General features: G+C 40.0%; 1 long non-coding RNA gene across 1 annotated transcript in view; it reads right to left on the reverse strand.

The window, feature by feature from the left end:
* The window catches only part of LOC145997605 (uncharacterized), a 166,260-nt gene extending 142,895 nt beyond the window's left edge, over positions 1–23,365 (reverse strand). The window contains exon 1 of the long non-coding RNA XR_014443010.1: positions 23,286–23,365. This is a non-coding gene — a long non-coding RNA (uncharacterized LOC145997605). The remainder of the gene's footprint in view (positions 1–23,285) is intronic.
* Positions 23,366–26,047: the final 2,682 nt, after the last annotated feature.

The following is a 26,047-nucleotide window of genomic DNA, read 5'->3' on the forward strand; positions in this document are numbered from 1 at the left end:
GCACTGTGCTTTGTGTGTGTGTATGTGTGTATGTGTGTGTGTGTGTTAATATTTTTGGCTTTGGTATTTATATACAATTTCTTGGGGTTCAAATCAAAACTCTATGCTTAATAAAAAATATCAGTTGGGTTCAGCAGTGTGATTTGTGTATGTATGTGTATATATATATGTGGTGTGTGTGTGTGTGTGTTAATATTTATGGCTTTGGTATTTATATAAAATTTCTTGGGGTTCAAATCAAAACTCTATACTAGATAATAATTTGTTGCACAGCATGATGCAATATAAATAAACCAGAAATAGGCCACAAGTGGACCGGAAGTGGACCGGAAGTATGCAAACCGGAAGTGGACCGGAAGTAAACCGGAAGTGGACCGGAAGTGGACCGGAAGTAGACCGGAAGTGGACCGGAAGTGGACCGGAAGTAGACCGGAAGTAGACCGGAAGTGGACCGGAAGTGGACCGGAAGTGGACCGGAAGTAAATATGTGTGTGTGGGTGGGTGTGGGTGTGTATGTGTATCGTGGCCTAGTTTTAAGTGTGGCCAAAAAAAATATCAAGAGGGGCATATTTTTGACAAATTTATGGACAACAATCTCACAGAAGTGCCTTTTGTAAGTATAGGCACATCAATCTGAGGGGGCTCTTCCTTTCTCATGGAATCCATGAGGGCATTTTTACAAAAATCTTGGATTAGAGGGGGTTCCACACTTGAGCAAAAAGCTCATATGCTCATGTTGAGCTTGTTTTAAGTGTAAGCAAATCTGCTTGAGGGGGGCTCTTCCTTTCTTGAGTTTATAATAGTATCAATACAACTACTCTAATATTCTGAAAAAAAGCTCAGAATATACTTACTTTATACTGAGTTTCCTACACCGGCCACTAGATGATTCTTTCAAAATGTGTACAAGAAACATAAGTTTTTGTACAACAAATAATGGTACGTTTGATTGTAATCATAGTGAAAAATTGTGCTTTAACATTCTTCAAAATATATGTGAACATCAAAGCTACAAATTAAAGAAGAAAATGTACTGCAGTGAATAAAAGTGAATCTCCCATGAGCAACCTTTTGATTCTGGACGATATAAGTAGAAGGTAAGCGTGCCGTAGAAAAAACAAACACGCTCCAAAATCGGTTAGTTCAAGTGAACTTTCTATTCTGAATGTGTATTTTGAGATCAGTTACTTTCTACCAACTTTCAACCCTAGCTAAAATTAGCCACATTACAACATAAGTAATTATGAATAAATTATTTAACAAATCGTTTGGTAATTTTGACTAAATTATTTGGTTTTCCTAAACAAATGGGCTACATTTTGTTAGATTTACCACAATAATATTTGGTTTTAGTAACCAAAAAATTGTTTACGACAAACAAAAAGAAGTTGACCAAATCTTTTGGTAATGGTGAACAATTGTTTGGTTGATGCCTATTTAAACAAACGATTTGTTCACCACTGCCATATTTTTGGTTAATCCAAACAAACATTTTTCTCTGTGTGTATTAAGCACTATGCAAGCTCAACTCCGTGGCTCCACAACCCTTTGAGGTCCAATGCGTACAGTCAGTCACTGGCAATAAATATGGGGCACCTATAGATCCTGGAATATTCGCTTTCCTCCATGGTGTTGTGCGTGTTGCCGAACCCAACAAGGATGGCAGAACGTATTGAAAATTTGCTACTGAAATCCACTCATCGCCACTTCTAGTTTTCTTTGTATCTATTTTTCTCTCTCTCTCTTTCCTTATACTTCTGTTTGTATGTGATTCTGTCTATACTATAAATTATGCTGAAAATTGTCCGCCTGGTAACCGCGGTCTCGTTTCGCCCTCCATGCAATCCCTTTGCATCGCACGTGCTCATTGGTCGAACACTGTCGAGTCACTCCTTTGCGCAGACTCCTCGAACGTATACCCTGTCCCAGCTATATATAACTGTGGAGCAAGGCTGCGCATAGCATCAGAGACGCGAGGGAAATCTATTGGCCACAGCGAAGCAGTAGACGCAGATGGGAAGGCTGGTAACTTCAGTCGCTTTCCCGCTCTCCAGGCAATTCCGTTCCTCTTAAGTGTTCATTGGTGGAGTCGTCTCGCGTCACTACTTGCGCAGAGACTTGTTTTCGTTTGCCTGCTCCACAGTTAGCCTGGACGGAGTATAGTGTAGTTCCTCACACATTTTCAAATACGGGGAAGTACCTTCATGGCTCTGGAGTAGTTTGCCTATCTCTGCTTTAGAGGATAACGTCTCGCTTTGGAACAACATGGGAGAATTTCCTTGTCGGTGGGCAAAGGTGGGCCTCGGGCCGCCCTTGGCGTTTCCTTTATCCAGCCATCTTTTTGAGGTGACCATAAAAATATCAGCAATCTGTTAGCAAAAAGAGTTAAGAACCTTTCAATTCTGATTTACAGCAGCTTCTAATTGTCTCAACTGAATAATACCCAATATTTTCCAGGAAACACGTAGACCGAACCCAGAAGAAGCTAGAAATTTCTGAAGACCTTAAAAATTTTACCGGCGCCTTGCCCCCAGGGGATTTCCGTTAGGGGGGATTTAACCTCTAAAGGTAGCCTAATCTTAAGGGCAAAAGCTCTTGATACGTCCCTACCACAGTGTTTCGACCTTAATTGTTGCCCGCAAAGATATCAAACCGGCAATAAAGCTGTCGAAAGGTGAGGATGAAACATCTTTATTGGCTGCAACCAATACCTTTCGCATCTCCGTGCCAAAACGCCGACTGTTGCATTCCAACAATGCTCTTCGGGTTCGCCGCTTGCTACCCCTATGAGGGACATTCGGAATTAAATAATTATGAGAGATTGCGCGGTTAATTGTTGCGTGGATGATAATTATGCCCGCTTCAAAGGAGATTTCGCTTGCTTGTCTGTTATCTGCTTGGCGTACGCTCTTGGAGCCGGGTTGTAATCTGGTCAATTTTCGCTTCAATAAATTTCGGCCCGCGTCAGAGGGTAACGCCTCTTCTCCCTATGCCACACACGCGTACGCTGGGATACAGCCCGTTGTTGATGTCTGTCGAAGCATGAGGGCCATACTGCCGTCAGCAAATGAACGTCTTCTGTTTCCTTGCTCCCATGTCTCGCTGAAGTCCTGCCTGTCTTTAACGGTAAAGCTGCAATTCCACAGAGACAACATCGAGCATGCGACTACGATGCAACAGCACAGCCACGATACGGTAAGTTAAAAGTTTGTCATCCTGAAATCAAAGATCCTGCAAATTAACGCTAGATGAACAGGCAGCACTAACTGAATTAATCGATTGAATACTGAATGATCCGTATGGACAACTAGTGTAAAAAAACAGCCAGATGAACGAATAATTGAACATCTTAGCGTAAAAATATCCGGATGAATGAACAGGTGAACATCTCAGCGTAAAAATACCCGGATGCGAAAACAATTCAACATCCTGGCGAAATAATACCCGGATGAATGAACAATTGAACATCTGGGGGGGGGGGGAACAGGATGAACGAACAACTGAGCACCCTGTGATTGAACCTACTGTGATTATGTTTGTTGTCCTCACGAACTTGGGTTAACAATGAGATACCACAGGGAATCGAGCACGCACCAAAGACAAGAGCGAATAGAAAAATGAGATAGAGAAGAAGAAAGAAAAAGAAAAATAAAATTATCTGGATTCTCGAGAGAGGGGAAAATGCAATGAAGCAGAAAATTATCCACAAAACGGAATAGATTGATAGTAAGAGGAATAATCAGGAAAAGAAGGAAGAAGAAACAGCTCCTAAGACAGGGAGTTAGGCAAATATCTCGAAAAAGGAAAACAGAGGAAAAATTACGCAAGAAATTAATAATTAACAAGCAATGTTATATTCCTGGGGAGCCGATGACCCCTTTGATCCTCCCCGTAAGCGACCATGCACATATTCCCTCGACAAGACGGTGAACCATACTTGAGCAGAAGAAAATGTCTTCGGCCATAGACATAGCACTTCAAATGTAGGTTCTGTATGTATCTTAAGAATGCAACGTTAATTACGGACGCCAAAATGCGATATCCATTAAGACCGAGTAGCTTTCCCTTCCTACCAACGGCCACTTCCTGCGATCTTTCCAGTGACGTATGAAGGACGTTGGCAAAACCTCCCACTTCTTAATCTTAATTAAGCCTGTCAAAGACTCCTGCAAGAGGGCACAGACCACCTCTGCTGACCGACCTGACGACGAGGCCGTTCCGACTGCTCTGATGCTTCTTCAGACAGGTGGGTAATACATTTAACAGATTTCTGAAAACAGCTAATAAAGACAAATTGCAATATCGAAATGGGAACAAAGATACTGAACCAGGAGATGATGTGAGAAATGTGCACAGGTGCCATAATATAATTTATTTATTCCAGTAGCCAGTATTATACAGGGTGCGCACAAATTATTGGTAGATTTTGAAAGACCATATTTTCACCAATAATGAACAGAAATACCGCACATCTCTGAATGCAAGACGACTCCGAATCCAAGACGAACCCCGATTTCTCAACAAGGGATTACAGAAAAACTATTTTCAAAACTTACAAATGGTTACCTTATTACAAGTAACTGAAGGTGACAATAAAAGTACCAGTACGATCCATTACATATGGGTATTATCGTAAAGTAAAGTCAAGAAGATAGCGTATACGTACCATCTTTGTACAGTACGGTATATCACACTTTACTACGAAGTTTAAAAGTGGAATCTACAACGTCTCACAACAATTGATAAAAAAAAATGTTAGCCACAACACTCAGTACGTGCTATCGCACAACAATGCTCAAAGTGCATGCGAACGTTCAAGGCTAGAGCGGTAGGCGTGGCAGGGAGTAGAGTTAGAGATTAATGGAAGCTCGTGGTTCTGTTCAGTAAAGAAAAGAAAAACTCCACATCGTATGCCGCGAAAGCAAGACGAACCCATACTTCTCGGAACTAAATTGCGGCAAAAAAAACATCATCTTGGATTCAGAAATATACGGTACATGATAATACCACGATTTAAAAGATAAATATTTGAAGTTTCACAAATTCATTCGATGTGCGCCCAACGGGTGTCAGGTCACATGTCGAGCCAGTATTCCCATTCTCGCCAAAATTTCTCGAGCATGTTTAGTGTGATGTTTCCGATGGTGGTTTCCCCGGTCACCGGACCTAACAGTGTGCTTTTCTTCCTGTGGGGTTTCATCAAACACAATGTTTACGTTCCTCAACTTTCACAGACACTGCCAGATTTGCGAAGGTGCATCGACACGGCAAGAGGAAAAAAAAAAACACGTTGGGTGTACAGTCAGCGGCAATAAAAATGGGACACCTAGATCCTGAAATACACGCTTTCCCGCAAGGCATTTTGTGGGTCAATGGCAACTTCTACCACCGTAGAAATTAGGCCACACACATAGCGCCTTTAAGAATCTAGGTTTCCCATTTTTATTGCCGCTGACTGTACATCCAATGCATTTAAGGTTTGTGTGAAACTTCTAATATTTTTTTCTTTCAAATGGTGGTATTATCATGTATTTCTGATCAGTATTGCTGAAAACATGGGACTTACAAAATCGACCAATAATTTGAGCGTACCGTCGTGTATTTTACCATCCTTTCAGACAGCAATATTTTTTTCTATTTTGGAGAATTGAGCCAAAGGAGAGAGCTTACAATCCATGAACCGATGCATCAGCACATAACTGTAAATGGGGTAGTAAGTAAGCATAATGTTTGTAAACATATTTTGGCAATTGCTAAACCTATGCAACAGGGAAGTTAAAGGGTGCTACAAAAAGGCAAACTAAGAAAAAAGCCAAAGCAAAAAATAAGCATTACGGAGTCACTTATAACAAAGATTGTACGAGATATATTGTGTTCGCAATAGGTTTATAGAGAATGTGAAATACACGCGGTGTTGATAAAACACACACATACACAGAAATATGTGTTACAAGCTTGTTTCTCTTCTGCTGTTCTCATCACAGAGGATGCTGAGGAATTCATATTATTTCGTCTGCTGTTTCTCCATCATGGATATTGCATCCTCTGCTGTTTTAATCTTAAATATTTCTGACCACTTTATATTATTGTATGCCCTGAAGAGAAACTTGCCCAACAAAAAGGAAATAAGAAAATCAACAAAATCAGCAATACTCAAAGTTATACGAGGGGAGGCTGATAAGTATTGAGCCTTACCCAGAAAAAAATGAGCTAGGAGCTTGAAATTTGGAGGGTGTACTGGTCAATTCTTCTATATGTAATAGTGCAAAAATCAACTTTCTATATGATTTTAACTTCCCTTTGTTTTTCAGGTCCAAAGTGAAAATGGCAGCACCTCCAGAAAAGTTGTGGAAAGCTCTCCAAAGGCGTCATCCTGTTGCATGACAATGCCTCGCCACACACTGCAGGTGAAACTATGGCGACACCGACCTCCTTAGGCTTTCAAGTGTTGCCCCATCCACTCTATTCGCCTGACCTGGCTCCATCTGACTATTATATGTTCCCCCCTCTGAAAAAATACCTATAGGGACACGATTTTGAGTTTTCATGAGGCAACTAATGCTGCAAATGAGTGGTTACTTTTGGGCCTGAAAAACAAAGGAAAGTTAAAAATAGAAAGTCGATTTTTTCACCTTTACATATATAATTACGGACCAGTACACCCTGCAAACTTCAGCCTCCTAGATCATTTTTTTTCTGGGTAAGGCTCAATACTTATCACGTACCCAGGATTCTGCACAGTTACGAGTCATAGACATTGACATCTAAACATCAAATACAGGCAATGGAAATCGGATAAATAGAAGGAAAAACAAGAAGAGATCGAGTGAAAATCAAACCATAAGGGAGAGTTTCTCCATTACTAGAGAAAGTAGAACAGAACCGACTAAAATTGGTTTGGTCATGTGTAGGGTGCGAATTAACAAGCGGGGTGCCGGGGATTTCACCCCTCACACACAAAAAAATATATATCCGGCAAAATAAAATTATCTTTATGCCTGCTAGAGATTTTTTATCCCCCTTAAAGAAAATGAAATTGAGAGCATACAGTATATCATTTCTTAAATTATGTAAAAAACACAATTGAAAAATCATTCGTGTCTTGATATCAAAGATTTCCTTGCCGAAAAATATGCAGCCTTGTGGCTTAAAAAAGGCACCATTCTGCAACTGATCAACCTCACTTAGCTGAGACCAGCACGTTGTTTTCGACTTGGCATAGTGCTGATATTTTACACGGTGTTAAACTGTTCACAAGAAACTTGGAGGTGGGTTAGATAGATGTGAAGTTTGAATTTGGCAATAGAAATTTGGCAAAGTCCGATAGATCTTTTTGTGCATGTGGGTTTCCTTAGAATGTATTTCTAAATTACATGTATACGATTTAATGACTTAGGAATAATATTCTGACTTACTTAGAATCGCAACGTATACAAATTTGTATACCCCAAAAAACATACCTCCCGAGATGAAATCACAAACACGCCAGTACGTTGACATCCGCTCCAAAAACGAAAAGCTTAATTCGCACAGTGGTCATGTGGAAAGAATGGCTGGAATGCACGTAGCCAAAGCAGTTTGTAAAAGTGCACGGGGTAAAACCAAGAGGAAGATGGTGTGAAGAGAGGTGTGGTAGTAACGGGCATAGACTGAAAAGAAGTGCAAGATCTAGCGCGATAGAGAGGCACATGACGATTCTTCTGGAAAACCTCTATACAGCGCTGTACAAAGGGACAAAATAAGCGATGGAACTGGTTTGGATGAAAATAAGTCACTTTTGACACCGATGCTAGTCCGGAAGGAATAACATGGAGTGTCAATAGTATTTATAAATTAAAATTATTACGAAGATAATAAAAATCCCATTAGCAATGGTATAAAAGGCCGATCTAGTCATAGGAATATGCCTGGTAAGGCAAAGAACGCAGTGCGGAACGGTTTCGAATGAGTCTGCATCGCAATCGTTCCAGATATCAAAGAAAAGTCACAGCACGGGAGCGATCAAAGGTCATTTGCTCGGCCGCACATATTTTGCGCGCTTCGGGTAAACGAAGAATTTTGCTAACGCAAGGATTTGCCCCGCACGTCCACCACGTATCCTGCCTTCAGTTACCTGGAAACTGTAAAGACGGGCTCGCCTCCATGGGTAATATACTCTTGGTACGGGGATCGATTCCCTGGGGTGTGTAAGCTCGATCCTATTCACACACTTATAAGAAATAATGGTAAGCTTCCATAACCTCAGCTGCGAGAGGTGAAAACACAACCTTAAAAGAACTTTAGAGCACATCGTCACGGTTGGACCCAGCACATATTTGGATATGAAAGTAAGGATTCTTACCCGTCTCAGCGACAGAAATGAATCTCCTCAGAACTCCGGAGATCTTTCCCCAATTCCTGCTTCACCAACGACTCACGATTGAATTCCCCTTCACTCTTTTCCCCCAACTATTTATTCTCCTCTCTTTCCACATAACAATCTCCAATAATTCAGGTGTCATCCCTCGTACTCGCACATTTCCTGCTTCCCCATCTCAGTAAATCCAACTCGGCAATAACTGACATAAGCATTCCTTCCATTAATATTTCCTGACTGGACTGATTGCTAACTGTCTGGGAGTAATGACATCTTTTATATTACTAAATTTCCTATTCCTGATTATCAATGAATATCCTTCCTCTCTTTACGACAGCAATGTAAAAGAGGACGGATTCAGTAAGTTCCCTATCGTCATTACCAAAATTTTCCAGGAATTCATATTAGTTTCTCTGCTATTTTTCATCATAGAAAATGTTGAAATTATCTTATTGTTTCATCGACTATTTTAATTTTACAGATTGATGAGTACAAGTCGAACCTGTTCAAACAGATGCTGAGAGAATATGAGTAGATTTCTGTACATATTTATAGCGATTGCGAAATCCCCTACAAAGTACACGGTGTACGCAGACCATGTTCTCATCTACATTTGTGTGGCACAGTGTCAACTCGCACATACGCACGACAAATGCCACCCAGCTTGGCAACGCGAGAGAATCACTATCAAGGACAGCCGTTTTAATGGCGTCGTAATGTAATTGTAAAGAAGGGATGCGAAGTATCTACAAAGATGCGAAGAAAATAAAAGGACTTAAGAAGTTATTTCCATCCCAAAGAAGATCCGACTGGTACGCAATGTCGGGGAAGTGAGCAAACATGGTGAATTTCGGTGACGTCAGGCCATCAAAAAAGGTTCACCCGGACCAAATCTTTCTTTTATCACAGATTAAGAGGATACAGTTGTCAATCTTGCGAGCCCTCTCGTGTCACTTTCACAGATGACCTGTTTTCCTTTCCATGCTCCACAAACTGCCGTAGTAACACATTTAATGGTTTCAAAATTTGCCAATCTTGCAGTTTTAGCAGTAGTTGGAAGGACTTTGCAGAAATTATGCTGCCAAACAAATAGTTAGATGAAGTTGCAAAAGATATCCAGAAATATACGCTAAGACAATGCAACGCGAATATCGGATCTTGTATTTCAAAACTCTGTACGAGTTTGAACCATAGGACGTGCAATATCGGAGAGTAGAAATTCTTTGCCATTCACGAAACGATGCAATATGCCGATACTACACACTGTGCCGGGAATCTCTGGAGCAAGAAAAAAGTATCGGCGAAGTACTGACTCGAGAAGGCTCGACCAATCAATACGTGAGAGGAGAAGTGAGTGAATGGAGGGGAAAACGCAACTACAGCTACCATTCGTTTGCAGTAGCATGCGTGGCCTTCCTCCACAACGTACCGAGACAGAGTACACTGTTCTACAAAGGTTTTTCTTATGTTGAAATAAGTTTTTCTAAAGCATTTTCGCGTGGGAAATTCAAATCTGTAATTAGAATTTCGCTACCAGGTACAGTTTCTTTTACTTATAAAGACATAAAGCCTCATTTTACTAATTTTCACAGTTAGTGATAAATGCAGGTAATTATAAGTCGAGCAGTTGGCAACATCTGCTTCTGAGCTTCTGTTTCAGATGTTGGAAGTTCTGTTACTAACAAGGGAGGTTATCTAAGTGTCCCCCTCCGATTTCCATGAAACTTGGCAGGTGTATAGAGGGGCCCAAAGGAAGAAATACGTGTTTTTCGTTTCGGCTAAAAAACTGTTTTAGGGGGCAAAACCTCCCCTCTAATGTCAAGATAAGGACAAATTGAAGTGGGGATCTGACCCCTGTGTCCCCCTCCGATTTCCATGAAACTTGGCACGTGTATAGAGGGGCCCAAAGGAAGAAATACGTGTTTTTTTGTTTCGGCTAAAAAACTGTTTTAGGGGGCAAAACCTCACCTCTTATGACAAGATGAGTACAAATTGAAGTGGGGATCTGACCTCTGTGTCCAACTCCGATTTCCATGAAACTTGGAAGGTGTATAGAAGGGCCCAAAGGCAGAAATAGGTATTTTTTTGTTTCGGCTAAAAAAGGTTTTAGGGGGCAAAACCTCACCTCTTATGTCAAGATGAGTACAAATTGAAGTGGGGATCTGACCTCTGTGTCCCCCTCCGATTTCCATTAAACTTGGCAGGTGTATAGAAGGGCCCAAAGGAAGAAATACGTGTTTTTGTTTCGGCTAAAAAACAGTTTTTATTTGGCAAAACCCCCCTCAAATGTCAAGATGAGGATAGATTGAAGTGGGAATCTGACCCCTGTGTCCCCCTCTTGTATCCATGGCTATGGCTATCACCTATATGATATCTAGGTGATGCTTGATAGGATTATGGTTCCCGTGTGCCGCTATTTTGATGCTCCGTTACCCTGCTTTAATCCGTCTATTGTTACCCATGCCTATCCGGGAACAAAAGTGTCTATGAATTCGGCATCTCTCTACAATTGCACTGCGTTTGGTACTGACAATCATACAGTTCTGTGCTGTGTGTGTTCCAATAATAATTATATGAGCGTGTTGTTCCTGTGCCAGATTTACGTGGTTTCGGAGTCAGATCCCCACTTCAATTTGTCCTCATCTTGACATTTGGGGGGGATTTTGCCAACTAAAAACTGTTTTTTAGCCGAAACAAGAAAACACGTATTTCTTCCGCTGGGCCCCTCTATACACTTGCCAAGTTTCATGGAAATTGGAGTTGGACACATGGGTCAGATCCCCAATTCATTTTGACATTTGAGGGAGGGTTTTGCCCCCTAAAACTGTTTTTAAGCCGAAACAAAAAATACGCATTTCTTCCTTTGGGCCCCTCTATGCACCTGCCAAGTTTCATGGAAATCGGAGGGGGACACAGGGGTCAGAGCCCCACTTCAATTTGTCTTCATCTTGACATTAGAGGGGAAGTTTTGCCCCTAAAACAGTTTTTTAGCTGAAACAAAAAAACACGTATTTCTTCCTTTGGGCCCCTCTATACACCTGCCACGTTTCATGGAAATCGGAGGAGGACACTTAGATAACCTCCCTTGTAAGCTACATGATGTACCTGCAATTTATTTTCAAAAATACTAAGCATTGTGTTTGCAGCTTGTGTTTAAGTTTACATATTTGCCTGTCAAACTCAACGCTTCTGCTACATGTGTGGAGAGTTCACATTTGCAATGCATAAGAAGAGGATTCACTACATCATTACAGGACTCGAGACCAGGATAAGGAGTGGGTACCACATATCTGTTGTGCAACATGTTACGTTAAATTGATTAATTGATGGAAATGTCAAAATGCCCGTGTCACCGACTGTTATTTTTGTTTGACGAATGCACAGGGATTTAGAAACAGGAAATCTACAATAAGACCAGTGCCACCCTCTGCATCAGGCAACAAGTGCACCAATCTAACTCTTTTTTTAGGCAATGTGTAAGCGCTTTTATTGCCTATTTTGAAACTAATGACATACTGACTGACTGCAACGATGTTAGTGTTTTAATGAACGCTCATACGTTCTTCTAATATCTCAAACAAACCTATGGGATATTAGAAGAAATCCATTAAATATAATGAGCATAAGTGGAAGATATTTGGCGACTTAAAGATAGTTGCAATGATATTGGGAATGCAACATGGCTACACAAAGTATACCTACTTCCTCTGCAAATGGTGTAGCCGTGACAGAAAGAACCACGACACAAAAAAGAATTGGCCTCAACGAAATTGGCAAGCGGGAGAAAAATGTACAGCGAGTGATGCTCCTCTTCACACCAAGCTAGGCCTTATTAAGCAATTTGAAAAGGCTATGGACACAACTGGAAGAGGATTTAAGTATCTTTCAAACAAATTTTGCCTCGTTATCCACCAGCAAAGGGATAGGAAGACGTTTTGTGGGACCTCAAATTAGAGAACTTCAGCAAAATCCGAAGTTCGAAGCATGTCTAACAGACAATGAAAAAGGAGCATGGATATAATGTTACATACAATATAATACGCAATAATTTTATTATATTTTTGTAAAATAAGTATTCTGTAACAATTCTGATTGTGAATATTGTGTCACATAATGAATACATTATTCCATGAGTTCACCTTAAAATTTCGAGAATTAGAAAAAAATAAAATCAATATTACTCGTAAACTATCTCTGACAGAGAAAATATAAATACACATTTGAAATCAGCGAAAAATTTGCAATAGGAATCAGAACTTTTTTTTCTAGAAAAACGATTTTTTTTTTTTTGGTAGAACAGTGGCAAAGCTCCAAAGACATTAGTGCACTGAGAAGCAGTACATCTAATCAAAGGCAAGTCCAAATGTGGTTGTTTGCCCATTTTGTCATCGTAGAAGTCACCCTAAAAATTACATACAAGCCATGCAAAAAGAAAGGCGATTTTTGTTCAAAGTTCGTTAACATCAAACCCTTTCTGATCTAGACCACTAAAGGAGCACCAGACAACCATTGATATATAATCTGTGCCATTGGTCGTAGCTAATTCAATACATTTGATTAAAATATTACTCCAACCAACAGATTAGGAAGGCAGCGTGAAAATATATGACTTCATGGAGGTAATAGCGCAAGAAAACGTCAACCGTGACTTTGATAAGGATTTACTATTCAGCTATAATCTTCACACGATAACTCCGTCGCCCAATGCGCTTGTGACAAATCTATCCGCTTTGAACCAGAAGTTTGTGTCCCCAAAGAAAACGCTCTCTGGCTTACATAACGCAGTCGTATGTAATACGCAGAAGGAATTGCGGCAGAGGAAGGTTTGCTAATCAGAAGAGACAACAGGTTGAAGAGAGGACAAAAAAGGAGCATCTTTCTTTCCTTGAAGTACAGGAAAGTGGGACTAATGAGACAAAGTTAGAAAAAAATGAACATTTCCGGCTAATTAGATTCTGAATACTTTAGTAGTGTACAGTAGCGACGATTGGGTGCCAAAACTGGGAGCCAAGGAGAGTCTATTTTCTCTTGGTATACAAGGCTTAGCATTTAGAAGCCATAGTGAGGGAGCAAAAAGCAGGGACGCTCCTCCCTAATCGCCGCCACTGGTGTTGTAGCGATCTAAGTAGGCTTGATTAGTTGATTTGTTGTTTTAAGTCCACTTTATGCACAGTAAGCTAATCGGGACTGGACTTACAGTTTAAAGTTGGATCCGAACCACTTGTTCCTCCACCGGGTATCGAACCCGGGACCCCTTGATTACTAGGCGACGACGCTACCACTGCGCCATCGGGGAGGCCCGATCTAAGTAGGCTAACTCTCTTCGAAACTTTAATTACATACTTTTGTGGGCTCATTTACATTTCAGACTTGAGGAAGATAAAAGAGGAAAGTTTCACTGAATTATTCTTCGAGCTACCGTCTTGTCTTGCAGTTGGGAGAACTAGATTTAATTTCTATTGTGTTGTTAAGAGAACTGTAGTTCGGTTGTATCGTACTGTATGGAGAACTGGAGTTCTGTTGTACTGTCAGGAGAAATGCAGTTCATCAGTATCGTAATGTCTGGAGAAATGCAGTTCCTTTGTATCGTCCTGTCTGGAGAAATACCGTTCCTTTGTATCGTACTGCCTGGAGAAATACAGTTCCTTTGCATCGTACTACCTGGAGAAATACAGTTCCTTTGGATCGTACTGCCTGAAGAAATACAGTTCCTTTGTATCGTACTGCCTGAAGAAATACAGTTCCTTTGTATCGTACTGCCTGGAGAAATACAGTTCCTTTGTGTCGTCCTGTCTGGAGAAATACCGTTCCTTTGTGTCGTACTGTCTGGAGAAATACAGTTCCTTTGCATCGTACTGCCTGGAGAAATACAGTTCCTTTGCATCGTACTGTCTGCAGAAATACAGTTACTTTGTATCCTACTGTCTGGAGAAATACAGTTCCTTTGTATCGTACTGTCTGCAGAAATACAGTTCCTTTGTATCGTCCTGTCTGGAAAAATACAGTTCCTTTGTATTGTACTGCCTGGAGAAATACAGTTCCTTTCTATCGTACTGCCTGGAGAAATACAGTTCCTTTGTATCGTACTGCCTGGAGAAATGCAGTTCTTTTTTTCGTACTGTCTGGGTAAATGCAGTTCCTTTGTATCGTCCTGTCTGGAGAAATACCGTTCCTTTGTATCGTACTGCCTGGAGAAATACAGTTCCTTTGCATCGTACTACCTGGAGAAATACAGTTCCTTTGGATCGTACTGCCTGAAGAAATACAGTTCCTTTGTATCGTACTGCCTGGAGAAATACAGTTCCTTTGTATCGTACTGCCTGGAGAAATACAGTTCCTTTGTGTCGTCCTGTCTGGAGAAATACCGTTCCTTTGCATCTTACTGCCTGGAGAAATACAGTTCCTTTGCATCGTACTGCCTGGAGAAATACAGTTCCTTTGCATCGTACTGTCTGCAGAAATACAGTTACTTTGTATCCTACTGTCTGGAGAAATACAGTTCCTTTGTATCGTACTGTCTGCAGAAATACAGTTCCTTTGTATCGTCCTGTCTGGAAAAATACAGTTCCTTTGTATTGTACTGCCTGGAGAAATACAGTTCCTTTCTATCGTACTGCCTGGAGAAATACAGTTCCTTTGTATCGTACTGCCTGGAGAAATACAGTTCCTTTGTATCGTACTGCCTGGAGAAATGCAGTTCTTTTTTTCGTACTGTCTGGGTAAATGCAGTTTCTTTGAATCGTACTGTTTGGAGAAATGCAGTTTTAGCATCGTACTGTTTGGAGAAATGCAGTTTTAGCATCGTACTGTCTGGAAAAATGTAGTTTTGTATCGTACTGTCTGGAGAATTAGAGATCTCTTGTATGTGCAGTGTGGAAAAATGCAGGGTTTCTTTATATTTTTGTTATTTAGCGTCGCTTTTCTATAAATTTTAGGTAACCACAACGATCAGAATGAGTGATGATATGATGAAATTGGCGAAGGATACTCACAAAGAACACCCATGCCGGGATTCGAATCTGGAACCTCTGGCGTCGTAGCGCGCTGTGCTAACCACTACGCCACGGAGGTATGCTGCAGTTCCTTTGTATCGTACGGTCTGCACAAACGCAGTTCCTTTGTAACATATGGTCTGGACAAATGTGGTTCCTTTGTATAGTACTGCAGGAAATGTAGTTCTTTTATATCATATTGTCTGAAGAAATGTTCTTTTGTATCTCACTGTCTGGAGAAATGCGGTTTTTTTGTACTCTAATTTATGATTTTCATTTCACTTTTGGAGGATTGTATCCCTCTTCATATTGCTTTTTGGAGGATTGCAGTTCTTTATAACTCACTGTTTGTTATATTGCAGTTATTTTTATATTGTCGTTTTGGAGAACGTTTGTTATGTCTTCCTCATCATATTCATGGTCGGATACTGATTGATAATGCAATTGTAGCGGCGTTAAATTGAGCAGCATTGCGCAGTACTTTAAGATACACTTTTTTGCTATTCAATTATTTCTTATTGCGGATGTGATCAAGATTATTATACGTTATAATAGCTATTGTCACAATCCTTATAGAAGCAATTGTTTGCGAACTTTCTAGCTGAACCACTGATCCAAATATTTCTTAATACCATACATACTAAATCAGAAGTCCTTTCAAATCAAATCCTTTCTCAGACAGATACATAAACATGAAGGAAAAGTTCTGTAGCATAAAAAAGTACACCGAGAGTGCTTTCACATTAAATATTTCGTGCGCAGACTCTAAAAGTATTATCTTTCAAAATAAATAGACATGTGTATGTAAAAGAATGTCTTTAAAGCATCGGATCAATCCCGTGGGAAGATTTAACGAGACCGTACAGTCTAGACAGAGCAGTGGACCAATAATCTAATAGAAAGCGTAGGAGAAAAAACTTGCTTTAGATAGATTGCGTAATGAAAATCAGTCGAAAGAGAAAATATCCTAAGTATAAACCGTCTCTAAGCTCTACTTAATCATTGAGGGCACTTGCCGAAGACAAATATTTTGATTATCTGCAGATGTCAATGTTTTGGAAAGCTCTTTCGCTGCTTAGGCGACCAGTGACTTGGCGATTTTTCACAAGAAAGCCATTGATTGCTGAAACAGACAAAAAAATGTGTCCTACCTCACGGCGCCATCTTGAATAAAAGACCCTAAAGCTGCTAATTCAACATTCTCTCCTTTTTTCTTTCATCTTTTGCGCATTAAATTGTAAATGGGGGAGAGAGAACTTCCTGAAGTTTTGATATCTCTATCTTAAACCTACAGAGCGTCATATAATCTTGTCAGTTGTGAAATATGGAAGTGATAAAGAGGAGCTCTTCCAGAAGAGAGTGTGTCGTGAGAACGGACCAGAGGTGGGTGTTCCCGGAATGCACCAAATAGAGAGCGAGGATTCAGAAGCACAGGATATGGTGCTGTAAAGAAAACAGGGGGAAGAAATCTTGGCGACTCCTTATTTGCCAATTGCACATGTTTGCTTCGCGATTAAATTTAGGGGGGGGGGGGTTCCAGGAAATGCATGTAAACCCAGTAGCACATCAACAATGCTTCCCATGGTGTCGTGACCTATAAAACACCATTCAGGGTGGGTACTGCTTAGAAAATTCCCATGAAATTTACAGATTTTATATTTTACAAAACGAAACTTTCAAACTTTTTTTGTATTCATCGTACCGTTTTTACTAAAGAAAAATAATGCTTTCTTTGAATTTGGTTATTTGAGGTTGCTTAACTCTCTAGGTTAACCACGACGATTAGGATTAGTCGCTGCCTCAACGGATTGATGGTTTGCTTTATTTTTCTTCGCTTTTCTGTCACGGTTGTAAATGATGAAGGTACAGTCAAAAGAGAACACCCATGCCGGGATTCGAATCCGGTACCCTCCTGCGTCGTAGCGCGCTGTACTAACTGCTCCACCACGAACATCGGTACTGCCTCAACTGAAAACAAAATTGTTGAAATGAAATACTTCAGGAGGGAGGGGGATCTGGGGGGGGGCGAAGACAGGTTTGACGCGTAAGTGAAGGGTCCCGGGTTTGAATCTCGGTCTGGGCATGAGTGTTCTTTGTGAGTAGCTAGTGGTAAGTTTTATCGTATCATCACACATCCTTAACGACACGATAAGCTACAAGTGACAGAAAAGTGACTTTGCTGTTTGAAAAATTTGAGATGTTTTATCTTGCCGTTTGGAAAATTTCAGATGTTTTATCTTGCTGTTTGGAAAATTTCAGATGTATTTTTTTGCTGTTTGGAGAATATCAGATGTTTTCTATTTTGCTGTTTGGAGAAATTCAGATGTTTTCAATTTTGCTGTTTGTAGACATTCAGATGTTTTCTTGTTTGGGGACTTTCAGATATTTTCCTACCTTGTTAAAAAGTTTTAAAAAATGTGATTTTATTTGTTATTTGACGAATTATAATTAGTTTTTAGTTACTTGTTTAGAGAGATGAAATTCATGTTTTAACCTCTTAAATTCTTTTCAGGTGTTTTCAGGGAGGTAAGATTTGGAGGATTATTAAAGAAGAGAAAAATAGGATATGGAATTATGGTGTAAGGGAATGAAGGAACAGGTGACGATTAACGAAACTTCGGTAGAAGAAATCCGGAATAGGTTCCTCAATATTTTATGACGCTTTTCTCACTTTTCAGATTAAATTAAACAGAGAATGATTGACGAAGAGGTTAAATTCACGAAGACACGTCCAGGACTCGAACCCGGAACCTTTCTTGGCGAGATCGCGATTCGACGACTCAACGTGCTCGATGTAACCCGCTCGAAATCTTTGGAAGGGGCTACAGTACCTCCCCTAAACCCTTTGCTCCAAACAGTATCAGTTCACGCCTTCAAACAATTTAACAAGCAAGAGGTTCCGCTGAAAAAGATATCTCACTTTAGTAAACACACATGTTTCCTTTGACATCTTTACATCCTCATGCAAAATAATCCAAACCGCCATAAACTTATGCCAGAGTTCCTGCTTTCCCAGTATTTAAGGAAATCCCTATTTTCATTCGTTACCATGGAAGCCAAGTACGTATTTGTAATCGCAGTTGACACAGATCAATGACGGCAAACGGTATAAGAAAACTGCGCAGCCAACCTCCAAGATAAATATGCTAAACTTAGCATTTATAAATTACTTATCTGTATGCATATGTCGAGGTGGTGACATATTGAATCTTTATAAGAAGATATTTAAAACTTGTTTAACTCTAACGATAAGATAATTCGATCTAAATTTAAAATAAAATGGGTAATATCTTTCTAAGAAAATATTTTTAAAAACCTCTTTTCAAGGATTTTGCTAAAAATATATAATATTATGTCATGTGAGTAGGATTTGCATCTTTTCTGTCTAGCGTGAAGGTCTTCACATTTATTTTGCTGTTTGGAGATTTTTAAGTGATTTCTATTTTGCTGTTTGGATAACTTCAGACGTTTTTTATTTTGCTGTTTGGATAACTTGATGTTTTCTATTTTGAAGTTTGGAGAATGTGATATTTTTTTTGTTTTGCTGTTTGGAGAATTTGATATTTTTTGATTTTGCTGTTTGGAGAATTTGATATTTTTTTTGTTTTGCTGTCTGTGGAATTTCATGTTTTTTCTACCTTGTAAAAAGGGAAATTTCATGGGTTCTCTGAGAAATTTCAATTCGTTTTTAGTTACTTGTTTCGAGAGATGAAAATAATTTTGTAACCTGTTAAATTTTTTTCAGGCGTTTTGTTGCAAATTCGAATTCTTCAGCCTGATTTTTTTTATCTTGTTGAGTGCTACAAATACAAAGAAGGATCTCCGAGTGTGGGGAAACTGTACATGTGGAGACGGTTAAAGAACAATTGGTTTAGAGTTCATATGCATGTGTTATGTATGACCGTCAAACCTATTTTCACTCGTGACTCTACAAGTAACTGGCATCACGAGCCAGCATGAAATCCATGCATCATTCTGTATTGAACGTCTAACATTTCTTGCTACTTACATGAAACCGAACTGAAATAACGATAATGCGGGGAGCAACAAATCTTTGAGAGCCAAAACTTGCCAAGCGGCTTTCACTGGGTGGTGCGTGGTCAGAAATTGGGTCCCATCTCAGCTGTTTCTTGGCTCGCTCGAATTACTTTCAAGCAACCCCACAACTGTCCTCAAGCTGCTGAGTCAACATCGAAATGTTGCGACTCACATTGGGGAAAGGCGAAAACGCTAACCATTCAGCTACGCGAGAGCTCTAGATAAAACCGACAGAAGCCTGTTTCAATCGCCACCTACCGTGATTCAATTTTCATTGTTGCGGTTTCCATAATAACACGGAAGTAACCAGAAGGGTCCTCACTTATCATAGCCATCTTACAGTTAAGGACAAGGTGACACCAGGAGTTCAACAATATTTCCTTCTGATCCTGCGTAATTCTATAAATTTTATCAATAAATTTCCTCGACAAGTTGAAACAAAAATATATATTACATACAATCAAGAAGATTCCCACCATTAATTTTCCTCATCTTTGTCGGCATATTACATCTAATAAAAAGCAGCGATGCTATGAATCTCTCCTGTACAAAATCTTCCCTGTCTGTTGCTGGTTTAGATTTAGAATAATTGGTCTTATAAGAGACGGGTTCAGGAAGAATCCGACAATTGAAATCTGTCCGTCGCCTTCAAGGGAAATGAAAGAATCCTTCAATAACCGTGGTAAAAAAACAACCTTTAACCTACTCAACAATACTTTAAACATAGTTGTTTCAAAACACTTGGAAGAGCCAGGATTTGTCTGCGGAGAGTCTTCCACCCCCAAACAACAAAGGGGTGGCCGGAGGAATCTGGTCCTCCACTTCAGGTCTCCACCGTCAACGGTACCTTATTAACAAAGCCGTAGGCTGTCCGGGAAAAGGGCCCCTCCAAACGATCTGTCGAAATCGAAATAAATTGCTAGTGATTTCCCATAAAAATCATATATATAGTTCCATATTTGAGCTTATTAAGTAACAAGAATTTCCAGTCATAATTCAAGAATCTGGACTGGGATGTTCACCCTATAGCGATGGAAGGGAAGTTTGCTCTTATCCGTGGTAGACACTAAAGGAAGACTTCACTAATTGGGAAGCTTCGTTGGTCAAAATCTCTTTTGTGGGATTTATAAGTTGTTAGGCATGTGTGTATATCGGTTGTGAAAAATATCAAATGTGAAGACGTCCAGGAAAAAAAAATGATGCTTGTCTTAACACCCGTTTGTAAAGCTTACTAGATTGTTTGCATTAATTTTTGTCAAGTAATCTTGATACTGCATTAAAAAACGTCAAGATCGAACTGAACTCTATAAACATCACAAATATAGTAAGTTGTTCACAAATCGTTTCTATGTTAACAAACACGATTACGCACAATTCTTTTGTAGTGTTCCATTGGTATCGTTTGGAGAGCTTCAGTACTCTTCTACATTGCCAGTTTGGAGAGCTTGAGTCTTATTTTATATTGTTTAGAGTTCGGTTCTATCTTGACGTTTTCCTGATTTCTGGAATGCAGTGTCAAGATTACTTGACAAAATTAATGCAAGTAATCTAGTAGGCTTTAGAGACTGGTGCCATGACAAGCATCATATATTTTTTTATCCTGCACGTCTGAACATTTCACACACCCAACCAACGCACATGTCTAAACAGATGCTTCCAAAGGAATAATAACAGCAGCACGTTTTGATAAAATTTGTCATAAAATCGCTAATGACAGTGGATCTAAAATTTAAAATAGGAACCAACTGGCATGTGCCCCACCTAGAATACAACCCAGTGACACCCCCAAACATGGCAGGTATTCCCACACTAGAAACAACAACAAAGGCCCAGCACATTTCTACTGGTGCCGAATGATACTCGAAAGCGTCTTTGGGCTTACAGGAAGGATTTTTTATTGTTTGCGAAACGATAACTTGTCGTTTCTTATCTCGAACAGTTTCTTATCCACGAAATGATTGATTACTTAATTTTTGCGCACTAGAGTCCCTCTTGGAATCCACCTTTGACATGTTCAACAAGGAAATACTTTACAAAGTATTGTAGATATCTTGGGAATTCGCTAATGTACCAGCATCTTTACACGTTCAATAAAAGAGCCAAAACATATGAACACACTGACAAATGGACCTATTGTATGGATGATGTTTGAGTTTGAGTTGCTGGTTTAAGGTGCTGTTTTAAGTCCACTTTATGCACAGTAAGGCTAATCGGGACTGGACCTACAGTTTAAAGTGGGATCCGAACCACTTGTGCCTCCACCGAGTATCGAACCCGGGACCCCTCGATTACAAGGCAATGACGCTACCACTGCGCCATGGGGAAGGCCCAGGATGATGTTTGAATTTCTGTTTGACGCTATCTATGGTTATTAATCTACTATCCCATTCTATGTCTCTCTCTCTCTCTCTCTCTCTCTATCTATCTCTCTCTTTCAGTTACTCTATTTCTGCGCATCCTCTCTATCAGTACCTTTGTTCCTCCATTTGTGTTAGTCTTCCCGATGGTGCGGTTGTAAGGTCGACGACTTCTATCAGGAGGTTCCAAGTCTGATACCTAGTGGAGGCACACTAGTTCCGATCCAACTTTAGACTGTTGGCCCAGTCCCGATTAACCTAGCTGTGCATAAAGTGGACTTAACACAAACTTGATTTATGTGCATCTGGTCTATCATTTACACCAGGTGTTCTCAAACTTTCGGACAGGCGTACCACTAAATCTAAATTCATACTTTCGCAACACCACAAAGTACTTTTATGGGGTTTCCAATGCTAACATTTAAAATTGCATGATCATACATGGCTAATACTAATAACTATGAATATACAATACTAAAACTGTACTTAGATTGCCTTCTTTTATTGACATTATAGTAAGAACTATATTATGTATTAATAATGGGATACAGAACAGTTTAGCCTAAAATAATTTTCTCTATGCTTCTACCAAGGTAATCTCAAACCTCTCTCTTATCGTTTATCTATCTCTCCGTCATCTAACCGTTTCTCTCTCTACTGTAAAGTGTCTATCTAACCGTCTTTACCTATCTTTGTATGTTAACCCCCCACCTTTTCCCTTCTTTTCCTTTTCGCTGAAGTTAATACACTTGTACAGTCACCATCAAAAGTGTTTGATGGATCCTTATATAGAAGTAAACTGAAGTACATTCCAGAATATGTGGAGCGTAAACCATATATGTACGATGTAAATTCGAATAACGCAACAATAGTGTAAAATAAAATTGAGCATTATTTCGGATCGTTGGGGCACAATTTTTGGAATCTACTGTGCATTGCTTATTTAAATACTTTCCCTCTTCTATTGCCTACATGAGATTGCAGGTTAGTCACCCAGGGTTGCCAAACACAAGATCTTGTCACCAGAAGTGTTCCAACCAGATTCCGATCTGTTCCCGAAAGAATGATGCCCGACACACGCCAAACAATAACTTAGCCTATCGTTAAGATTAGGAGATTTTCGTCATGGAACATGGAGAAAAGAAAATCTGATAAAGGAGTGGAAATTCCACGCAGACCGATCTTGATTTCCGCTTTGACTAATTTGGTCCGTGGATCAAGTGCTGATCGGTTCATCGTAGTCCGCCGATACGGCGATAAGGGAACGCTGATTGATTGAATGTGATTGTCTCCTATCGGGGTTCCCGAGCTAAACCTTCCGATCGCGTCTCGTTCCTAATTATTTTTATGTCGCGGGAGAAAAGATGCTCCGACAAGGGCGAAAAGGGAATTGAAGATTCCTCTATTGGCTTTCCTCTCGCTCCTAACTGAGATAACTATGTCTGGAATTCACAGTATGCGTGCTCTCAAAACAGATTTAACTTTTTTCTCTCTCTTTTTTTAACTTGCAAAAGGAATCTACAGGATCTTTTCTGCACTTACCCCGGATCAATTAAGCCATCCTGGAAGGTTTCGAGATCCTCAGGCTTCGAAATAGAACACGGAGCGACTCGACTGGGGCTGGAAGAGAGACAAAAAATATTGTAACACAGACATCTATTGTTTTTTAATTACAAAAACAAGATAGAAAAAAATAAATTGAACATCCAAAACTAAACTAATGGTCTCCAATCCTTTTTCACGTCACAGACCCTTTCCAACCCAATACGAATTGTAACTATACACACAGGGTGTTGCTGTACAATGCCGCCAAACGCCAAACTTACACAACGTGTAGAGTACATCAGATCTAGTAGGTCTAGGGAGACCCGGATGATCTAAGGTCGGAATTTTTACGGCCTTATCCCCGCATAGAGCTTAACGCCCACTGAGACGCGGAGAAACGCGGCAACATAACGCAACAAGAGCGTTTCCGGCGTACCGGTGGGCAATAACCTTTAAGATAACCTGCAGACTTCTGTCACGGAAATTCCGCGCTTCGGTTCCACGCGTTTCCTTGTAGTGGGCGTTAGACCATTTGATTTCAATAGAAGCAGACAACAGCTGTTCTGTTGCAGCTCTTGCCGAACAACGCTTATTTGGCCGTCAAGTAGCTGAGGCATCACGTTGCTTGCTGAGCGTTCAGATACTTGACGCGCCCCTGGTGGAGATCGATCTTCTGATGACACAGCCATGTTTGTTCGCAGCTACCAGTGATGCTAACCACCGGATAAAGCACGGACCAAGTTCACTGCATGATTAGGTACTTGGAGGAAACCCTGCGAAGTAAAGGTGGTGTTCATCACATCACTTTCGAAAATGGTCGAGATCGAGAATGTGTGGGGGGGCCTTCATGGTATAGTGCAAAGTGTACAGGGAACTTTACTTACAGCTCTGTTTATTGTGTAGCTGCCATATGCCACGTGGGTACTAATCATAATTACTTAAATAATAATATGTAGGGGAACGGAGGGCAGTATGGCCCGGCGGGCGGCACGGCCCACTGAGTTTTTTCAGGATTTGATGCAAGGTAGTAACACCGTACAGTACTACTTACGTGACGCTAGTGTCTGTCCGCCATGTGCAAAGAGAAGGCTGTTGACAGTGCAGTCTGTTAGAAGATATTTAATTTTATTTGCTTCGTAGCTCTCGGCGTGCTGTCTCGACTAAGTTTTAGGGCTTTCTGTATTGAAGATAGCAATGCAAAATACCACATACACTATTATTACTGTGTACTATGTCTAGAATATGTCCTATGAGTTTCAAACAGTAACGTTTGTTCGTTTGCTTAAGAGCCATTTTCTTCCTTAACGATCTCGGTTGGGCAGTATGGCCCATACTGAAGTCGGGTGGCATGGGCCAAATAATGACATGAAATTAGAGACCTCGGCAGAACGGCATAATGTACCAAGAACTACTTTACGCAGAAAACTTCATAGTGTTAAAACTAAACCAGAGTTAGAAATGAAACCTCAACAGGGTGGTTTTAAACCAACTTTCAACGAAATGTACAACAACAAGCTGGTCACGCATATGAAAAACTTGGATGGTCGGTTAATGCCATTGTCGAGTAATGAATTCTTAACACTCTCCTTTGATTTAGCAGAAAGTTTGAAACTGCCACATCAACTCAATAAAGAAAAGAAAACGGCAGGTAAAGGTTTTTATTTAGCGTTCATGAAAAGGCATCCTGAAATAGCCTATAGAAAACCTGAGTCCACTAGTCTAATGCGAGCAATAGGCTTTAATAAATAATAATTAAAAGTTAAAACCCCGTATTACCAACTACGTAAACTATTAAGTGATTAAAATAAACAATTTAGTGCTCAAAAATATGTTTCGTCTCACTTAATTCCTCTTTTCAACTTGTGGGCCATACCACCCGACACTGAGAAGTTTATCATAAATGCAGATATAAACTAAAATTGACACTAATCTTTTATTTCACACATAAAAATTAATTTTTCAGTATGTATATAAAACCAATGCTTCAAAAAATTGTATTGCACAATTTTACATGATTCTCTTAGTTTTTTATAGATTTTATGATATTTTCCTTAAGAGGGCCATACCGCCCGCCGTTCCCCTATTGATTGATTGACTTAGTTTATTTTACTTCGATTTTCTGCCACTTTTGGCTAATCGCGAAGATTAGAATGAGTGATGATATGCTGAAATTGATGAAAAGACACTCACAAAGAACACCCAGGTCGAGATTCGAACTCGGGACCCCTGGCATGGTAGCGCCCTGTGCTAGCCACTCCGCCACGGATCTCGGCTGTAGTATTGGGGTTAGGTGGAAGACCAGTAACAGCTGAACCTCGCCCAGAAACAAGAGTAAATTCAATTCAAATGAATTAAAATAAACGTTTAGTGTTTAGGACTTCATTTTCAATAACGCTGTATACATTAAATGAATTCGGTGTGAATCTGAAATCAGCAACATCGCACCACAGAAAGTTTTTTATTTAGCACACAACAAGGAATGGAACTTTCAAATGAGAAGTTCCTTAAAATCACCGTGATTCGTTTCGACTTGGAACAGGATCACCGGTTATAGAAAAATCACTCAGCACATAAATCCACACGTGAACTGCATTCTCTAGCAGCCAAATAATTCATTCGTCAGCAATCTAAAGATGTTCTGCCTTGAGGGATTGGTTGAAGACGACAAATCAAGAGGGGTTGGCGACCTAAGGCTTGCTTTCACCCCTAAGGTGCTATGACCTTAACGGGTTGGAAATCCGATCATTTGTTTCTACTTG

This window comes from Lepisma saccharinum, chromosome 1 (genome assembly GCF_977018435.1).
Source record: "Lepisma saccharinum chromosome 1, izLepSacc3.1, whole genome shotgun sequence".
Taxonomy (NCBI): domain Eukaryota; kingdom Metazoa; phylum Arthropoda; class Insecta; order Zygentoma; family Lepismatidae; genus Lepisma; species Lepisma saccharinum.